The sequence below is a fragment of the Ruditapes philippinarum genome, unplaced genomic scaffold, assembly GCF_026571515.1.
Source record: "Ruditapes philippinarum isolate M1 unplaced genomic scaffold, ASM2657151v2 ctg2629_1_1_1_1, whole genome shotgun sequence".
NCBI lineage: Eukaryota > Metazoa > Mollusca > Bivalvia > Venerida > Veneridae > Ruditapes > Ruditapes philippinarum.
Genome location: NW_026853617.1, coordinates 57,910 through 79,983, shown reverse-complemented (window position 1 = coordinate 79,983; position 22,074 = coordinate 57,910). Strand labels below are relative to the sequence as shown.

General features: G+C 33.7%; 1 protein-coding gene across 10 annotated transcripts in view; it reads right to left on the bottom strand.

Moving 5' to 3' along the window:
• The window catches only part of LOC132737374 (uncharacterized), a 48,505-nt gene that overhangs the window by 4,546 nt on the left and 21,885 nt on the right, over positions 1-22,074 (bottom strand). Inside the window, exon 1 of one of the 10 annotated variants that reach the window (XM_060724650.1) lies at positions 18,760-18,784. The exons of 4 other annotated variants lie outside the window; for them this stretch is intronic. The gene's annotated coding sequence lies outside the window, so the exon portion shown is untranslated. Of the gene's footprint in view, positions 1-1,308; positions 1,691-4,580; positions 4,903-7,276; positions 7,456-10,119; positions 10,251-14,429; positions 14,572-18,759; positions 18,785-22,074 lie in introns of those variants that run through there. 5 more of the 10 variants (XM_060724646.1, XM_060724647.1, XM_060724653.1 and 2 more) reach the window with 5 other exon arrangements.

Below are 22,074 nucleotides of genomic sequence, written 5' to 3'. Positions count from 1 at the left end.
TTCCGTTTGGACACGTTTGGACAATCGTGACATTTTATTTATTCTGTACCCGCGATGCACGATGGTACGATGGTGAAAACGCGATGGCACGATGGTACGATGGTGAAAACACGATGGTACGATGGTGAAATCACGATGGTACGATGGTGAAATCGCGATGGTGCGATAGTACGATGGTGAAAACGCGATGGTACGATGGTGAAATCGCGATGGTACGATGATGAAAGTGCGATGGTACGATGGTGAAAACGCGATGGCACGATGGTGAAAACACGATGGCGCGATGGTGCGATGGTACGATGGTGAAAACGCGATGGTACGATGGTGAAATCACGATGGTACGATGGTACGGTAACGTTTGGACAATCGTGACATTTCTGTACCCGCGATGCACGATGGTACGATGGTGAAAACGCGATGGCACGATGGTACGATGGTGAAAACACGATGGTACGATGGTGAAATCACGATGGTACGATGGTGAAATCGCGATGGCGCGATAGTACGATGGTGAAAACGCGATGTTACATCGCGTTTTCACCATCGTACCATCGTGATTTCACCATCGTACCATCGTGTTTTCACCATCGTACCATCGCACCATCGCGCTATCGTGTTTTCACCATCGTGCCATCGCGCTTTATCGCGCTTTCACCATCGTGCCATCGCGATTTCACCATCGTACCATCGCGATTTCACCATCGTACCATCGCGTTTTCACCATCGTACCATCGTGTTTTCACCATCGTACCATCGTGCCATCGCGTTTTCTGTATTCTGTACCCGCGATGCACGATGGTACGATGGTGAAAACGCGATGGTACGATGGTGAAATCACGATGGTACGATGGTGAAATCGCGATGGTACGATGGTGAAAGTGCGATGGTACGATGGTGAAAACGCGATGGCACGATGGTGAAAACACGATGGCGCGATGGTGCGATGGTACGATGGTGAAAACGCGATGGTACGATGGTGAAATCACGATGGTACGATGGTGAAAACGCGATGTAACATCGCGTTTTCACCATCGTACTATCGCGCCATCGCGATTTCACCATCGTACCATCGTGATTTCACCATCGTACCATCGTGTTTTCACCATCGTGCCATCGCGTTTTCACCATCGTACCATCGTGCATCGCGGGTACAGAATAAATAAAATGTCACGATTGTCCAAACGTGTCCAAACGGAACACCGTACAAACGTGTCCAAACGGAACACCGTAATAATGGGCCTTAAAAGAAATGATTGAACCGATTCGTTTTTATTTTTTTATAAAAATGAAAATATTTATTACATTTACCTGTCCACTCTGGAACTAATTCCTTCAACAATGATCAAACTTTACAAAGATCAACTTTCACTTACTAATGTATCATTTAATATTTTCCACATACATGGATAAGATTTGTTATATTTTTTCCTCAATTTCAATATAATTAATTCTTTCCATTTTCCTGTACTTAAATTGTTTAACAAATAAATCTTCCTCATAATTTTCATATAATGTGGTGAAGAAAAACATCCCTGATTTTACGAATATTTGAAGGAAAACAAAAAAAATGAAAAACTACTTATATACATGCACATGTCCACTTTTCTAAAAGAACATTTTTAACAATCCGACATAATTACATTGGTAAAATAGATGTAAGGTTACATAGTTTTTATGTATCCTAAATTCTAAAACGAGAAATGGATGTTATGCAAAATGAATTAATAAATCCTTTTGTTCATACAAAATGCAGTTAAGTGGTAAAAAAAAGGTAATATGATAAATATGCAATTGCTTATATATTTCTTAATTACGATAAGAAAATTCCTATCTTTGATAACACATGGCTAACACAATTATAGATTGACAACCGTATTATAAATTTGCTTATGCCTTGTTTTCCATTACTTCGCTTTCAATATACATGTATATTAATTTCCCTATAGACATAGGCATTATAAAGCAAACACGTGATTTTCTCATTTGCATATTTGAGCCGCGTCACGACGAAACCAACATAATGCGTTTGTGACCAGCATGGATCCAGACCAGCCTGCGCATTCGCGCAGTCTGATCAGGATCCATGATGTTCGCTATCGGTTTCTCTACTTGTTATAGAGTTTGTAAGCGAACAGCAAGGATCCTGATCAGACTGCGCGGATGCGCAGGCTGGTCTGAATCCATGCTGGTCGCAAACCCATTATGTTGGTTTCGTCGTGCCGCGGCTCAGTTATTGTGAATGTCTGACGTGTGTATCGGACGATAGCAGCTGTCACCTTAATTGAATCAATGTTTGTCAATGTATCTTACAATAGACTATGCCATTTCTATTTGTTATCATTTTATCATATTTGAATTGCTACAACTGTTGTAGCTGAAAATACACATATACATATCAAATATATCCTCAACAAATGTAAGCAAAATGAGCCTAACGCATGCAGTAATGATTGATTTTTTTCCTGCGAATATTTAAAAAAAAATCAATACAACAAGTTTTCACACAGTGGAAGTTCCATAAACTATGACATTAGCACCCATTCATCATGATATATTAAGAAAATTACCAGGCAAGACATCAAATTTATTAATTTTACAGACTTCATCATTTTTAGATACTGGTTATTTAATATCTTTTTTATCTGTTCCACAAATATTTATTGGAGCTATTTTGCAGCGAAAGGCACGTGAAGATACTTGAAATCTCCCGTTTTATTATAAAATAACTATAACTAGTAAATGTTTCTGGTGATCATAAAATTACTGACATATGTTCATTTACATGGCAGAGATAAACTGATTGGATTTACCTGCTGTAAATACTTTACCAGTTGTTACTCTATTGGATGATATGCGTAATTAAAATAAAACTTGAGAAGTAAAGCCTACTAACCTAAAGCATAGCCTAAACCTAGCCTAGGCTAGCCTAGCCTGTCGAGCCAAAACGAGTCGAGCTTAGGCTAGGATAGACGAGTCTAGCCTGCCGAGCCTATAAAGACTAGCCGAGCCGAGCCTAGTCAAGTCTAGTTTAACTGTTTAGTTAAGTTATATTTTAAGCTCGGATTGTGAAAATATAAACTTCTTGTTATTTATGTTAATCACTTTCGAGTCCGCTTCCTGAATATTGATCATTAAAGTGACCGATATCCGTGCTTGTAAATGTTTTCTACAGATAATAAAATTATATTTTACATACATGTATATTCATTTAGATTCGTTTAGATGGGAAAGCAGAAATGTAAAGTTGTATAAAGTCCTTCTAATTATGACTAAAATGCAATTAATCACTTATATAAGAATGAGAAACATAAGATATGCACAAAGATTAATTTGCTATTTCATACAAATATGACTAGCTAGCACTTAATCGTGTTAAAGCAGCACGCCTCCATATTCATGATAATTTTCATGAAGATTTTGAAAATGAATTTTAAAGTAAAGTATTATGAATGCAAAAAAGTAATTTACGCAGTGCTATCGGTACTTACAATCCACGCAAAGTACCAAAAAGAGGGCAAAAAATGAAAAATAGTCCTTACTGCATTAGTCACACAGTAGAAATATATAAAGCAAAATCAGTTTTTCATCGCAAAGAACATGTAAATTACTATTTAAGTCTTGATTCTTTTTACCTTTCATAAAATTTGAGTAAATTTTATCAAGTTCGATGTTCTTGAAATATTTTGCCTCATCTGGAGGCACGCAGCTTTAAAGGAATATCAAACCCCACATAAAGCTATTGTTAAATATAAATGTTTGGTGCTCTGTTATAATGATAGAAACGATACTCAATGGCAATATAGTTGAACCATTCTTTTGCTTTTGGCCATTAGTAAATAAGCCGTGCCATGACAAACCCAACATAATGGGTTTGAGACCAGCATGGATCCAGACCAGCCTGCGCCTCCGCGCAGTCTGATCAGGATCCATGCTGTTCGCTATCAGTTTCTCTATTTGTAATAGGGTTTGTAAGCGAACAGCATGGATCCTGATCAGACTGCGCGGATGCGCAGGCTGGTCTGGATCCATGCTGGTCGCAAACCCATTATGTTGGTTTTGTCATGGCGCGGCTCATTAATGTTAGTGATTTAGGAAAAAAAATGGGTAGATATCGTGTGAGAAACCAATTACTATACAAACGTTATTTTATTTCGTTTATGAACAGTGCGCACGTACGAATATAGATTTACAACAATAAGGACAATTGAATTATCTCAAATTTAATTAAAATGAACGATAATAAACGATGAAGAGTGACTATTAAGGTAGTTATCTTCTTAACGGCTAAGAAAATATCGTGTATGTTAACCGCATTCGAGTCCTTAACTTAAAGCCGTGATTATTGTTTGGATGGAATCGTAATTATAAAACAATATAAATTTGAAATATTATCAGATTTGATATACTTATGAAGTAAGAGTCGTTTTATTTTAACATAACTTTCTTTAATTAATTTTGAAACATTTTTCTTTTTCATTATTATAATCAAATATCATTGATCAGAATTCTTCCAACATCATTTCAATTTTGCTATAAATAACTCTTTTTCAAATGAAATTTAAGCGTATTCGGCTACTTACTTTTAAAACAAGATATTTTTAAGCCTTTCTCCAAATAAATCCTATTTCCATCTAAAAATTAAATTAACCACAACTTTGTGATGACCGGCGGTCAAGACCATTATGGCCGTCACCTCATCAAAAATAATGACAGAAAATCACCTAGATAACACATTCCAAAGTAGTTGCCACTTTTTTATACTATAAAGTCCTGCTTAACATAATAACCGTGCAGTGTCATTCGCCTGCAGCGAAAATGTCATTAATTAGAATAACATATAATGCCCGCTTCACTTTATAGATAAAATATACTACGATAGCAATTTGACTAATTGAATATATGTGCCGCGTCATGACAAAATCAACATAATGGGTTTGCGGCCAGCATGGATCCAGACCAGCCTGCGCATCCGCGCAGTCTGATCAGGATCCATGCTGTTCGCTATCAGTTTATCTATACTTGTTATAGAGTTGGTAAGCGAACAGCATGGATCCTGATCAGAATGCACGGATGCGCAGGCTGATCTGGATCCATGCTGGTCGCAAACGCATTATGTTGGTTTTGTCGTGACGCGGCTTATATATCTGTTTATTAATAGAGTATACTTTATCTACAATGTATGAAAGTCGTAAATACATATCAACGTATAAAATCATATATTTTACGCGATCATTCATAAATACATTAATAAATAACTTCATTTATTCATGAAATAACCAAATGAATATTCAACTTTAATGAAGCTTAACGCGCTGTTGCCACTCTTTTTTAAAACTATTTTGCATGCTAAATGCAATGATTAGAAACAATATGATATGACAATATGGAATAGTTAGCATACATTATATATAAATCAAAGCATCAAAAATGATCAACTGATGTTTTCAACAATGAATATTTTAGCAGGTATTGTTGCCACTTTGTAAGATGCATGCTTATCGCAGGTAATGCACGTGTTTGTTGTTGATAGCGTCAGGTTATAAAACAATATAGTCAATATACGATCACGTGGTTATATCAGATGAAAATTCGGAAAACCTGGGATATATACATGTATACACCAGGTGCTTGTTAATTCTCGGTTAATAGAAATACCAGATCATTTGAACCAGGCAGAGTACTTTGGAAGACAGATCTATAAAAAAAAACCCGACTAGACCAGAAGTATCCCGCGTGACAGGCATGTATAAATTATGATTTACAAGCCCCAATTTGTTTAAATTTAGATAAGGATCTCAATTATATAATGTTTTAATGTTACAAAGGGAAACTGTCAATATATCTTATCTACATGAAAAATCAAGGAAGCAAATAAAATATTATGACACAGTCCATCTTAAGGCAAATATTTTCATCTTGCGTAAACAATATGGTAGCTACGATGCACATACTAAGATGATTGTAAGTTGGCAGCAAATAGTACGTGTTATGACTGGTGTTTTTATCCTTAGAACAATTAATTAATTACTAAATATTTACATTTACTCTCTTATCACATACGTACACTCTTACCATAAATCTCTAAAACGTATAAATTACTTAAAATGTAGAGATATTCATTAATCACCATTTGTTCGGTAAATGATTATTTTTCAATACATTATATTGTTCTTGAAATAAAAGTTCGGAAAACTAAAAATTTAAAGCTACTGTATCGAAGCTGCATTGGAATGTAGTGAAATATTTTTTCTTGTCTAGCAACACATCTCCAAATTTCTACCGAATTGATGTAGTATAGCAAATGTTGTTTTTCTTTATCTTGTTAAAATATCGTAAACTTAAAACATTATCTGTGAATAATCTTATACATTCCATCTACTGGATTCCTGATTTTCTGCCAAAGTACATGTGTACTTGAAACATGTATACATACTGAACAGGAAGCACGCGCCTGTTATACATGTACATGAGAAAGTCGTCTGACAAAAAAAATATCGAAACTAAAACATGTAGATATATTTCCACTACAGTTTTATCTGGTTGACACCACAAAAAAGTTACAAGAAAAGTTACAATGATTGTGTAGTGTAAATATAGAATCCGTATCTTATATAAATATATTTTGTAACAAACAAACTAATCAGTGATTTTTTTTGACGTACTTTTTTCTTGATCAATGTAGTGTTTTTCCTCTATTCGTAGATCTAATATCGACTTTGCACATCGGAATTAATCAGTTAATACAAGGAATCAAAATGGTAGAAAACAATAAATAATATTGGAAGCAAACAAAATGTGAACCTAGATGTGAAAAGTTTACAAAAACAATATCTATATTCGTCAGCTCGTGATAATAGCAATATCAGATTTCGTTAACAGACTTTTTAAATTTGTTATTTAAACAAATATATTAAGTTTCAATGTGTGATATATAATATTTCATTTATTTCATGTTATTCAAAATACGCATCTTTACAATTGTGCTTCAAGCGATGGTAAACATCAATCATTAATCCAATCAATCAATTATTCGTCAAATTAATCAATTATTCGTCCATCAATCAATCAATCAATCAATCAATACAAACATAAGTACATGCAAATACTTAATGATAATATGTTTTTGAATATGATTTACATTACAATGACGTAACTACCAGTTACATAAGATAATTATCTATGATTAATATTGCAAATATACATTATTTTCGATGATTAAGATAAAATTTACAAATCCTAACATTATCAAATATTCATTCAAATAAAGAAATCTTACCGCCAAGATCAAAATGTAAATCCTGGCAAACAAAGCAATTTTGCCTGTACTTTCCAATTCCGAGATTTGTTGTGAAGTGTGAGTGGATGTGAGAGAGAGAGAGAGTTACTGTCTGCCTGTCTAAATATTTGATTTTTTCTACGAAAACTGGAGACTGGATGGGGCTAAAGGTTATCGGAAGAAACTACTGTGGATTAGGGATGTTATATCAAGATTTACGCGATAAAAATATGACATTTACCATAAAATTGGCACTTAATGATCTCGGCGTTGTTTGGTTTTTTTTGTAAGCCTATATAGCGTATATTCTGTCAAACTGTATCCTGATCTCTGTTGGTGCCAATTATCCCGCGTACCCAGATTTTTAATAAATTATTTTAATAAATTTAATTTAAGTCACAGAATAATCTGGTAGGTTCTAAACCCAAGTGTTACATACAGAAGACAGGATAGAAAATATCTCCATTTCTCTCGTGTTATAAACAGTTTGGTAGTTTTGTTTTTGTTGTTGTTTGTTTTATGATTGATATTGTTACTGTTTTTTTACCCCTTTTCCAGCTCATATTTTGCTAGTTAATGTTTACATCAGGGCAATTTTTCCGTAACAAAATACATTAAAATAATTCACAATACATTAAAATAATTCACAATACATTAAAAGAATTCACAATACATTAAAATAATTCTTCATATTTAGACGCTTGTTGGACAAGCTTTACTACACAAAATGAGAAATCTTTCTATCAAAATAAATAAAAAGAAAGAAAGAAAGAAAGAAAGAAAGAAAGAAAGAAAGAAAGAAAGAAAACACATTTGCTACAAAATGAATCGGTCTGAGAGAAACGGCAGATTTTTCCCGAAACATATACAGCTGCTGTAGCAGACGACTTTGGGACAGAACTAAATAAATATTGATTATATCTCGACGCAGAAGTCATTTTGTATAACGATATGAATCACGCTACAGACCAATTATATCCCGGGTTATTTTGTCTCCTGAATATATCTATAATTCCTCTCTCAAATACAACAGTTCTCATTCATGGAACCCCTTTTTATACCGAGGACAATGCCAAATGGGAACGCAGACAAACTGTTTTATTATTCCTTAAAGCACCATAAAAAATTTGATTGATAGTTGAGACTGAAAGGGATTGACATAAGAGAAATGGTTTAGACTGAAAGTTTCTTTTTTTTCCAGAAAAAAATGGAAAGCCAACTTTTCAATGTGGTTTTAGCAATTTAATATGATCTAATATTATCTTAAATGCGTTTTTCAGTGTTTTCAACGTTTTCTTGCCATTTTATGTAAGTCTGTCTCGAATTTCGGTTATAAAACCAGGAATATTATTTAATATTTATTTATATCCCTGTCAAAAACATCCGCAATATTTATTTGCTTGTATTATGTTTGCCCAGAATTTAATTTTAGACATATAAGAATGTTAGAATGAAAAAAAAAACAGTCTTAAAACCATGCATATACAGATGTAGTGATTTTCATTTTTATTTTTGTTTATTTGATTATTTTTTTCATTCGTTTCGCATTTTCGTAATGTCTATTTCAATTGCTTTTAACGCTTTTATGTCCTAAAGGATCCATTTATAATACACAAACTTTTCTGTTAAGAATAAAACTTATACAAATAAATAATTAAGATCCAAATATAAATGCTTCATATAATTTTTTAACATTTCTAATGAACCATTCAGACAGCAAAACACTTACAACATGATAGCATTGATCACTCAAGAGATTCAAAGCTCAGCAAATGTTATAACGAAATGTACACTCATTTGCATATTGGAAATTTGACATGTACACTGTCGCCATCTGTTTCCGGTAATGACTTTACCGCAACATTTTCATGTTTCTACGCTACCATGTGATATTATTTTAATTTCTGAACAAATTCCTGTCTGAATTGTACAAAGAAGTCTATTTCTATTTGAGTGAAAATGCAGGTAATTTTTCTCGTTTATTCTTAAAATTGACAAAATATGAAGAAAAAAATATTGTTATCAAAACATGCGATATTTTCATTTTTTCCCTAATTATTACGCGACATAATCTACATCTGTTTCATGTTTATTTAAGGACTGGTGATATGGTACTCATTTTTCAAATTAACTATCCGCTACGGTATGGCAGATCATTATTATGTACCGTGAGTTTACATACATTAATTCATAAGTCACGTTCAGTTGTTCTATATACATTTGTACAAGTTGAATATGTACATGTGTGACATGCAGTAATAGTTACATATCCACCAAGTATGAAACTATGTGTCCTACATTATTAATAATTTAAAACGTCTTGCATATAATTATGTTAAATCTGTCAAATAAAGTTGTACAAGTGATTAAACTTAGGTTCGGGCCCGGTCAGACAGGACAATAGGACGGATGATTGCAAATATATGTTTGCTTCGTTCTACTTTATTGTTGTTTTTTTTTTCTATTTCGAGGGAAAAAAAACCCAATGTGCTTTCCCCTTAAAATTTGGTGCTGTGAAATAAAGAGGTCTTTACGATACTGATTCTATATGACTCGTAAATAGCTTAAGCAATCCATATTGGACTACGTTAGAACATCGTCCAATACTGTTTTACAGCTGAGTACTTGTCCAATAAAATTCAATATTGTACTCAACAATGTATACTAGTATCTCATATTTTTGTCTCGTACGTGCGGCGTATCTTAAAACCGTTTTACTAGGACTTTTAATCTATAAAAATTCTTTATAACTTATAATACAAAAATGTATATGTATGCACTTCCGAGCTGCTATGTTACGTTTTAATTATATCCTCAATGAGAAAGTATAAGTGTTAATTTACTTTTATCAATGCACTTTAACTTTAATATCCGAACTTTAACCAGTCCTCGTTCTTAAGCTGTTAATGATATAGTGTTGTAAATGATTGCAAACTTTAGTGTTAAATGTTTAAGGTATTGCAGCCATCATTACATTTTTGTAATTTTGGTCAATTTCAAAATTTCTCAGCATGATGAAGATCAATAAGCGTTGATATGACCATGAACAACAATTAATCTTGATAACAAAACGCTGTTAAAATTGAATATTTTTTAAGTACAGAAACAGCCGAAACTCAATCTCAGAATCTGATAAACGATATACTTATAAATAAATGTTGATCTTATAAAACAATCCACGTTATCTAGAAGCCCTTATTAATTGAGTTGTATAATATCATTACGTTTGTTAATTTTTATAAGCTCTAAATTCAATTTATGATTGAACGTATATTTATTCTATCTCAACATATTTGTGCAACATGGAAAATTATTTGCACAGTAAAGTTGCAGTTACACCAGGGATGGTATAATGTTATCACAAACTAATATGTAATTAAGATCTACAAATTAAATAACCCCAACTGCGACTGAGGCGCACGTGTTCATATGATGTACAGTTACACTACCTTCGCAGCCCAGCGAATACACTTCCGTTACGCACGTGTTCATGATGTACAATTTTTCACAGCTCAGTGAGTACACTTCCGTAGCGATAGTGTAACATTCGACCGATGCGCAGGAGAGTCAAATGTACACACAAAATATTGACAAGTGTCAAACTTGCGCACCAGTTCGGTATTTCATGATGATAAGTAAACTTGTTTGAATATAAAAAAAGGTTACTCATTGTCTTATTACCTAAACCATCTTTTTGCCTGTTGGCAACATGTTCAGTTATAGTGAATGAGTATTTTGTATGGATGTTAAAATACTACTTTTGTTTACATTTTGCTATTTTTATGACAAATTTCACATTTTTTGGCTTTTTCTTTAGGTAAAAAGTAACTTATAATCTCTAAAACTTTTATTTAAACATTCATGTTTTTGCCTTTCAGGAAGTAAAAATCCATTTGTTTCTAAGGCATAATGAGCCTTTAACCTTCAGTTTGACGCAATTGCTTTTTACGGAATGCCGTTAGGGCCATTGCCTATGAATGTGTTGATCTGAAACGCGATAGTCGATAGTACGATGGTGAAAACGCGAAATCACGAAACTACGATGGTGAAAACGCGAAAGTACGATGATGAAAACTACGGAATGCCGTTAGGGCCATCGCCTATGAATGTGTTGATCTAAAACGCGATAGTCGATAGTACGATGGTGAAAACGCGAAATCACGAAACTACGATGGTGAAAACGCGAAAGCACGATGATGAAAACGCGATAGTACGATGATGAAAACGCGACAGTACGATACTACGATGATGAAAACGCGATAAACTATCGTGTTTTCACCATCGCACTGTCGCGAAATCACGAAACTACGATGGTGAAAACGCGAAAGTACGATGATGAAAACTACGGAATGCCGTTAGGGCCATCGCCTATGAATGTGTTGATCTAAAACGCGATAGTCGATAGTACGATGGTGAAAACACGAAATCACGAAACTACGATGGTGAAAACGCGATAGTTCGATGATGAAAACGCGATAGTACGATGATGAAAACGCGTTTTCACCATCGTACTATCGACTATCGCGTTTCAGATCAACACATTCATAGGCAATGGCCCTAACGGCATTCCGTAGAAAACGCGAAAGTCTTGATCCTTATACCAACTTGGCGCAAGTCAACTGCATACTGTAAACTTCGGCCGATATCAACTCTGCACAGGCCAACTTGGCACGTGCAAACTCAGACCTATACCAACTTGGCACAGACCAACTCGACACATGAAAATCAACTCTGCACGGGTCAACTTGGCCCGTATAAACTCAGCCCTATACCAACTTGGCACTTACCAACTCGGCACATGAAAATCAACTCTGCACAGGTCAACTTGGCCCGTGTAAACTCAGCCCTATACCAACTTGGCACATATCAACTCGGCACATGAAAATCAACTCTGCACAGGTCAACTTGGCACGTGTAAACTCAGCCCTATACCAACTTGGCACATACCAACACGGCACATGAAAATCAACTCTGCACAGGTCAACTTGGTCCGTGTAAACTCAGCCATAAACCAACTTTGCACATAACAACTCGGTACATGAATATCAACTCTGCACAGGTCAATTTGGCACGTGTAAACTCAGCCCTATACCAACTTGGCACATACCAACTCGGTACATGAAAATCAACTCTGCACAGGTCAATTTGGCACGTGTAAACTCAGCTCTATACCAACTTGGCACATACCAACTCGGCACATGAAAATCAACTCTGCACAGGTCAACTTGGCACGTGTAAACTCAGCCCTATACCAACTTGGCACATACCAATTCGGCACATGAAAATCAACTCTACACAGGTCAACTTGGCCCGTGTAAACTCAGCCCTATACCAACTTGGCACATACCAACTCGGCACATGAAAATCAACTCTGCACAGGTCAATTTGGCACTGGCACATACCAACGCAGCACATTCAAATCAACTCTGCACGGGTCAACTTGGCACGTGTTAACTCAGCCCTATACCAACTTGGCACATACCAACTCGGCACATGAAAATCAACTCTGCACGGGTCAACTTGGCCCGTGTAAACTCAGCCCTATACTAACTTGGCACATACCAACTCGGCACATGAAAATCAACTCTGCACAGGTCAACTAGGCACGTGTTAACTCAGCCCTATACCAACTTGGCACATACCAACTCGGCACATGAAAATCAACTCTGCACAGGTCAACTTGGCCCGTGTTAACTCAGCCCTATACCAACTTGGCACATACCAACGCGGCACATGAAAATCAACTCTGCACAGGTCAACTTGGCCCGTGTAAACTCAGCCCTATACCAATTTGGCACATACCAACTCGGCACATGAAAATCAACTCTGCACATGTCAACTCGACACGTGTAAACTCAGCCCTATACCAACTTGACAGAGGTCAATTCGGCCTTATACCAACACGACCTAATCTCACATATTTATGTGTGAAACTACCTCAGTGCTCCGTTATTTTATGTGCTTATGCACTTATATATAATCGTATTTATAATAAATCTATATGAGCGTTTGCGACCAGCATGGATCCAGACCAGCCTGCGCATCCGCGCAGTCTGATCAGGATCCATGCTGTTCGCTTACCAACTCTATTACAAGTAGAGAAACTGGTAACGAACAGCATTGATCCTGATCGCAGACTGCGCGGAGGCGCAGGCTGGTCTGGATCCATGCTGGTCGCAAACCCACTATGTTGATTTTGTCGTGACGCGGCTCATAAAGATTTACGACACATTATTATACCGCTTTATTATTGTGGTGTAAGTAAAAGTAAATAATGATTATTGCAGTTCTGCAGACATTTTCACAATAAAATCTATTTATGATTAATTCATTGGAGTACACTTGCATATCTTTCTCTACTAATACTTACATAATTATTATAAATATATATGGTGGGCAGTAAGGAACATTCGTATAGTTTTGTTTACTTTTAAGATAAGTTTTGAAACAAAATAGTATAATTTGTAGATTGATATTGATATTGTCCAAAAAGGTTATTGATTATGACAAAATAAACATCTGAAAACAACAATCTTGATAGATCACACGCACATTTCATCTTAGTAGATCACATGCACAATTCACGCAATTTAAACTATTCTTAAGTGTCTAAATGCATATTGACAGTTCATCAAAACCCGTTTAACACGAACATAATATGCGAACCTGTGTTAATTTATAATTTATAGAAGGAAGGCATGTTTATTAGAAAAAAAATACGAGATTAACCAAACTAAACACAAAACAGACAAATATGTATGCAAACCGTAAAGAAAAGTTTGACCATCTATATATAATTATATAAAGATTCGCAAGTAAAACTGCAAAACAAAATGTTGTAAATTTTCCTTTCTCAACTTAATTTTACCGCATTTCATTTACTTGTCTGATTCATCCCAGGAATAGCAGCAATTTAATCATGACTGTTTTCATAAAAAAAGTATTTCGAGACAAAACAATCACAAAAATAGCATTTCAATACAGAAAACAAAAAAGTATTGTTCATATTAGACGCCATATGTGCTTACATAAAATCATAAATCTTCTTTTTTTCTTGCAGACGAGAAAACAATTATATCTTATCTTCACTCGTATATCTATGTAAAGTTATCACAGACAATGCATAAAAAATAACTGCATAATAAATCCTTACCACAAGGGCACTTATTTCAAGTTTTCTCTCTGTTTCTTTTTTTATATGTCGTCGAGTCAAAAAATCTCAGTGTTTGCAGATAATGTGGTTTGTAGCCATCTGTATCATTTCAACTTAAATATATTTAGTTTTATCAAATAAACACGGTGCAGTAGTGTCATAAACCCATTTAATAAAAATGATACAACGCGAGTGTAATAACACTTTAACGTGACGTCATTTGCGTTATACAAACATAGCGTAAAAAGCGCGCTTAATGTTAGCGTTACACTAAAGGCGCGTCAACGGAAAATGACTCTTTTTAACTGTAAACCGATCTTATTTTAGATATGTGATAAACATAATTTTGCATTCGTATAGATTCAATATTTAATTTATTGAACTCGTTCAAATAAACAATAGTCTCGGATTTTGAGGCATGCATACATGTATTTAATGATTTTATTCAACCCGGTCAATATATCTACTGAGTACACTCATTCAAAATTCTCTATAATACATTGCTCAATCAAAACTTCATTAAAATTCATTGCTACCAAGACGCCCTGCGCAGATATCGAAACTTACGGAATCACGTTCTCAGGCACGCGACTGTATATTACACAACACTACATCTAATTTTTAAGAGGTTGGAAAATGCCTGCTAAAGTGTTGCTTACCTTAAAGAATATGATAGCCAATAATTTTCTTTTTTTCCACGAAAAAAATAATTGTAGACAAAAGAATATTTTACATTTACAAATTTTAATGTGCTTCACATAACAATCAATTTATAAAAAAAAGAAGAAAAAAAAGAAAAACAGAACTTACAAATGGGTTATCCATATCAAATATATCCTAGCAACATCTAGCCTACTTTTTATGTTGTTCTCATGACAAAACGCTCACAGCCGGTTATTAAATAAATGACTTTTTTCACCAATAAATTACAATTTACATTTTTACTGTCAAAGTGAAATTGTCTTTAATGTCATTCAATGAAAAATTACGTTGAAAGTATTTAGTATTGGATATAACAACAAATCACAAAAGAATTGTACATGGAAGTTGTTAACAAGTGCGAGATACACGATCCAAAATCACATATATTTATATAGCAGATATTAAAATATTCCAGAACAAAATACTATTATTTATTATATACTCATAAATGAAATATTGAGAAATATTAATGAAATAAAATGCGTATTTTCAGTTTTCGTATTTTCACTATAAAAAATTATTTTTCACTGCCGTGAAGCATATTTTCCGTATTTTCATTGGTGTCTTGCCGGACTACATTTTTTTCTAAATTCTGCCAGTACACAAAATCTAAGGCAAAGTCTTTCAAATTGTAATGTCAATAAAGTTTCCTTTTAAAAGGAAAGGCTTGCACAGTTGTGCCTTCATGCCAACATATTTAGTTGTTTTTATTTTTGTAAAAACGAAAATTTTGTCAAAACGATTTGAAATCAATTCTCTATCGTATAAAACTAATAAAGAAAATAATCAATCGTAAAAATACTAACGTGGAGATCTATCTATCATACTGAAAGGAAGCAAGTGTGCACATTTCATTTCCACTTCGTTACGTGGTACCAATTAATAAGCATCGCTATCTATAGATCATCACGTGGCAAGGTTAATGATATGCATGGACTATTTTTAGATTACCTCACCAAATTCAATAGATCTAAATATAACTCGATCATGCACTAATATTCTGTGTGAATTGGACCACCCTTTGAAGACGGAATACTACCACAATCAATTTAACATCCTCTATTGTATAAAACTAATACAGACAAAAAACAATTATAAAAAAACTAACTTTTGCGTCTTGAAAAAGAATTGAAACGGAACAATTTCGTTTATAATTTATTACGGTTTAAATCAATAAATCAAGTAAAAATACGAATCCTGTTTATATAAACAAACTGGGATTTCCGAGGTAACTAAAATAGCTTAGATTTCCGTAATATTCTGATTCCGCAGCATTCGATTGATTCTGCAGTATGACGGAATCGCCCGAATTGTCACGATTGCAATCGGAACTACATAGGCTATTATCATTAATCCGAAGAGTGACGAAAAAGGCCGAAAAGTTGCGATTGGCACGATTTCAGTTGGTTTCCCGTTCAATCATGCACTTACAAATGTAAGCAGAAAACCACCTAACCGGAACAAGTTTTCCATATGAAATGGCTTGCAGCCGTGGCTGCAAGCCAAAAAGAGAGAAAAAATGTATATGATAAACAGAAAATTCAAGTTTTATCTATAAATACAGGATTTATTTTCATCTTGTGGTTTGAAAATTATCATATTTCACCCGTGGCTACCGCCACTCATGAAATATTTATTTTCATACCACTAGATAAAAATAGATCCTGTATTTAAAGATAAAACTTAAATATCCTCAATTTATCAAATTATCACTTCATGTTGTTGTTGTTGTTTTTCTTCAAGCAACACTTTATTCTCACTTTGTTAGAATATTCAGATGATACATTTCTATTGTTTTTATTAATATTTGAAATACTTTTGCAAATATACGCATAGTAGACCTGTTCACTTTAATATGTAAATATGATATATAAGTGAAATTTGCTCCCTTAAGGTTATTCATTTATCACAGATCACATTATCACATATTTATATAATGGAAGTCTTCGTTATAATATTATCTCAATCTAATATCTTGAACACGAATCATTATATGAGCCGCGTCACGACAAAACCAACGTCATGCGTTTGCGACCAGCATGGATCCAGACCAGCCTGCGCATCCGCGCAGTCTGATCAGGATCCATGCTGTTGGCTATCAGTTTCTCTACTTGTAATAGGGTTTGTAAGCGAACAGCATGGATCCTGATCATACTGCGCGGATGCGCAGGCTGGTCTGTATCCATGCTGGTCGCAAACGCATTACGTTGGTTTTGTCATGACGCGGCTCATATTTAACGCAATAACACTATAATGGTATGTATTAAATTGCTTTCAGTCAAACCTCTTTACTGCAAATGGTATCAAAATGATATGACATGAACTTCTCAAAGTTTTTTTTATTATTATATATTTTATGATCTGTTCATAGATTGAATAAATGCTTTACGGTTTACATGACAAAAATCAATTTAAACACATTATTTATATTTATTTACAGCTAGTTCATGGTTTTAAGATGATACTGTATAAATGTATTATTCATGATGAATTATTTGGGCTTATTAGAAAGATGCACATTGACGAATGTGAGGCCGCTTCTATACCGCATTTTTTGTAGATGAAAAACTATACAAATTATGAAATATTTAAGAAAGTACTAAAATATTTAAAACAAAAGGGAAATTTCCTTTTTGTCATTTACGCAAAATAAGACAAATCAAAACGGAAACGAATGTGTCAAACACTATCAACTTTCAGATCAAAGACATGTATCTGCCCGACCGTTTCTTACTGTACTATCTATACTGTATACGGAGTTGTAATATGTTTTAGATGACATCTTAATATGCTTACATTTCAGAAAAGAGGAAAATATTGTATTTTAATCAATATTATTCACTTAACCACTGCAGCGATTCTCGGAGAATAAAATTGTTATCTCTTTTATAAATATTTTTTCAGGGTCCGTACATGCCTTTAGATCAAAGTTACAAATCTCTTCAGGTTTGTTAGATATTTCACTGGAACAATACAAAATGTTTAAAGAAATCCGCCTAATATGCCTTGCCACATCTGTGAATCAATCACTGATCAATCGGAAAAAACAACAGTTTATAATCACAAGATATCTTGAAACAACATGCGCACGTGTTGTCTATCTAGTGTGTGATAACAACGTTTCTGTGAAAGCCAAAATAATGTGTGATACTACATTCTTTATACCCACATTTGTGTGTATTTCTTATTCCATAAAATAAAAAATACACGCATTTACACCAACATTATAATTATATGTAATTATATATTATATATAGTCAACATCAAATTCTTTTCCCTATACATTACAACCAGCACTATAATTCATTATTCTAAACAACATACCGTATATGTAATTCTAATCTGAACGTCGATTTATTTTATTTATTAATTTAATTCATTTATTAGATTCATGTACAAAAACACATTTTGCAGCATAATAATTTTACCGACATTGAAATTGTTGAGTCATGTTGCCTCATCTGTAAGTGACTTATGCAGCATCTAAAGATTTCCAGCATATTAAAAACCAATGTATTATTATCATTAGATGGAACTCTACAGTTTATATACAGAATATGAATATTCCAGTCTACAAAATATCTAATAAAATTATCTATGTAAATGTACATGATAAAGTTATTCTTACCAATGTATCAGCATAAAATTCCTACTACTAGTTGTCCAGGTTAAATGGAACGTCACAGTTTATATATTCCTTTATATACAGAATCTCTTATTTATCTATGTAAATCTAACATGATAAAGGTTATTGGAAGAATCTATTGAAAATTGGTAGGGAAAACAATTTCAAACCTGAGCGGACTTGCAAACGGTACTGACAGAGGTGAATTTGGTATTTCTTGTTTGTTTTTCGTTTAGGGCAGGGGTGGCGTGACATGTCTTTTTATTTTATTTTATTTCAATTTCCGATTATTAAAATTCCAGGCAAAATTTATTGTTTCTAATTTAAATTCTTTTTCGGTTTGGTATTTGTGGAATGCTTGAAGATCTTAAGATTTTCACTGTCTCGGAATTTGCCTTGTACGCACATTGAGCAAATCTTTTAGACAAAGAAAAATCAATTATTAACGCCTCGGAACCTACATCAAACCTTTCGACAAAATAAACAATGCGATGCATAATAAATGCCTTTGTATCTTCCTTAAATGCGCATCAAACCATATAGACAAAAGAATCAATGATATATAAACTTTTGTATCTTCCTTAAATGCGCATCAAACCGTATAGACAAAAGAATCAATGATATATAAATCTTTGTATCTTTCTTAGATGCGCATCAATCATTAAAGACAAATGAATCAATGGCATATAGGCCTTTGAATATGACTTTAATGCAAATCAAACCTTTAAGACACAAGAATCAATGAATATTAGGCATTTAAGGCTGCATTGAACGCCAATCAAACCGAATCAATGAATATAGGATTTTGTATTTTCCTTAAATGCGCATCAAACCTTCAAAGACAAAAGAATTAATGGTATATAGGCCTTTGAATCCGTCTTGAACGCGCACCAAACAAAATCTATGAACTATAGGTTTTTGAATATTCCTTGAATGCGGATAAAACTTTTATAGACAAAAGAATAGATGATGTATGGCCGTTAAATCTGCCTTGACGCACATCAAACCTATTCAATGAACTTTAGGCTTTTGAGTCTGCGTTGAATGCGCCTCAAATCCTTTAGACAATAGAATCGCTGCTCACGTCGTTTTGCATTAAGTTATTTCTTTGGCAAAATGCCTTCCTTTGGAAAAAAAAATAATACCCTCTTAGAGGGACTCCACTGAGGATTTTTGACAGAACGGGACTTGACATAATTTTTCTAGATATACATGTATATTCCATTTGATGCGAGTCTTGGCAAATAACTTTAGTGCAAAATTTCAGATCATTCACTCACTCCGTTTTTCCAAAGTAAATTTTTCTAATCAAGAAAAATGACTAAAAATTGAAAAGCTTTGCAACGATTTTCACACATAAAGGGCTACGAATAGAACGAAAGAAAACAATTATCGATTTATCTATGAGTATATTTTTAATAACCTTTACATATCTTTCTGTTTTAAAGTCTATGTAAAAATCTAATGTTATAATTCCAGGCTTTGAACCGCAGTTCCTTTAATAATAAATGAAGTACCGTTTGAACATAGATTAAACTCATTAGAACAATTTCAACGCATCTATTTTCAAGATTTTCTATGTCTTAATGAGAAGTCTGGTATATGACTCCATTAATTTCCCACGTAATTTTCAGCATTAAACAGCAGAGTGCGGCTCATTTGTATATTGACAGTGTCATTTCATGCGTTATGCTAAACTTTTTAAGTTATGTGTCACACGATCGGATCAGAGTTCTCAACAAATCTGTAATCGAGTTGTTCATAGCTTTAGGTATTTACTGTATTTGATATCATTTCATCGTGACTGTCTCCCTAGATATATTGAAAAGTAAAATGATATTTGCATTGATATACGTATCAAGCTATATATCAGAACATTGACTGTTATACCAGATTAAAACAGAACATCATAAACACAAAGGTTTTGAGATTTAAAAATAAAACTATTTTTGGGGTATAATGGGCCTTTAAATATTTAATATTTATATTCGCAACATTAACGAAGAGAAACTTCCAGACTAACTTGTCTCAAGCAATTAGTGCATTAAGTTAAGTGAACAATAAATTAAACTGAGGTTTTGTAATTATATACATACACGTTTAATGAAAATGTTTGATATTTCCGGGTGTTATAATTTGTTTAATAGCACTTGGCACTTTCATGATTACAGTGATTGTGGCAACTTAAGTTTTGCTACATCGCAATTTATAAGACACCAATGATACTCAAATTTATTCCAAAAGAGAAAAAGCAAAAAAAAGCGGTATATAACATACATTGACAACAAATAGATCAAGCACGGAATTGTTTCATTATTAAATGATAGGTCTCTATCTTTGCTTATAAAGTGTAGACAAATTTATATGCGACGTAAATTACAATCATAAGAATAAACAAATATATTAGCCAATTGTTATCTGGATTTAAAACCGTAATATAGGTACAAGTAAATAACGATTACCCTCTATTTTGGCTTCCTATTTTAGAATTTAAGAACATTGCAAACACACGTAATTGACGTCCTTTAAAATAGTAACTTGATGATGTAATATATTACTATGGTGGGCATTTGGGAGCACAGTTATTCTGAATTTATTTACTACGCTGTTTATTTTTTATTAACAAGCTCCAATTCCTATTGCAAGATAGCTCAAACAGGACATAGATTTGTTACTACACTTAATAAATTTGTAGAGTGTTTAAGTCACACTGCATATATTAATTATATGGTGGATTCAACAAAATTTACTGGTGGATCCCCTTCGTGCAATCTTTCAAGCAACAGCAGAACATTGAGTAGAACAGCCGACGTTATGTCGACAAGCTTGATGACTTATTCACACGGAAGAATCCAAAATTCCTGTTGGTAATTGAATACACGCCAGTGAGGGTCAGAAACTTTTAATGGCAATGTCATTAAATTGATAAAGCAAAGGCAATGATCAATAGAAATTATTACAATAATTATCTTATCAACATTCAATTCTTTGGCGTGGCAATGCCAAGGCAACCAAGTGTTATTTCATTTTTACTAACAAGTCTTAGATCACACTTAAAACTGAGCTCACGTGTATTATTGTTTTTTATCTTTGTACAATAAACTGGTAGTTACTTGCGGAATGGAGAATTTTCGATGACAAAATTCAAAATTCTGAAGAAATGCAAACATTCACAACAAACCCATACACTACTAGTCACAAACAAATACTCGTTCAATACTCGTTTACACCAAAACACTTGCAAATCTAGGATGAAATCATCGATTTTCCAGAGAAAAATACGTATAGTATCCAACATGAATAATATGATTGTTTACC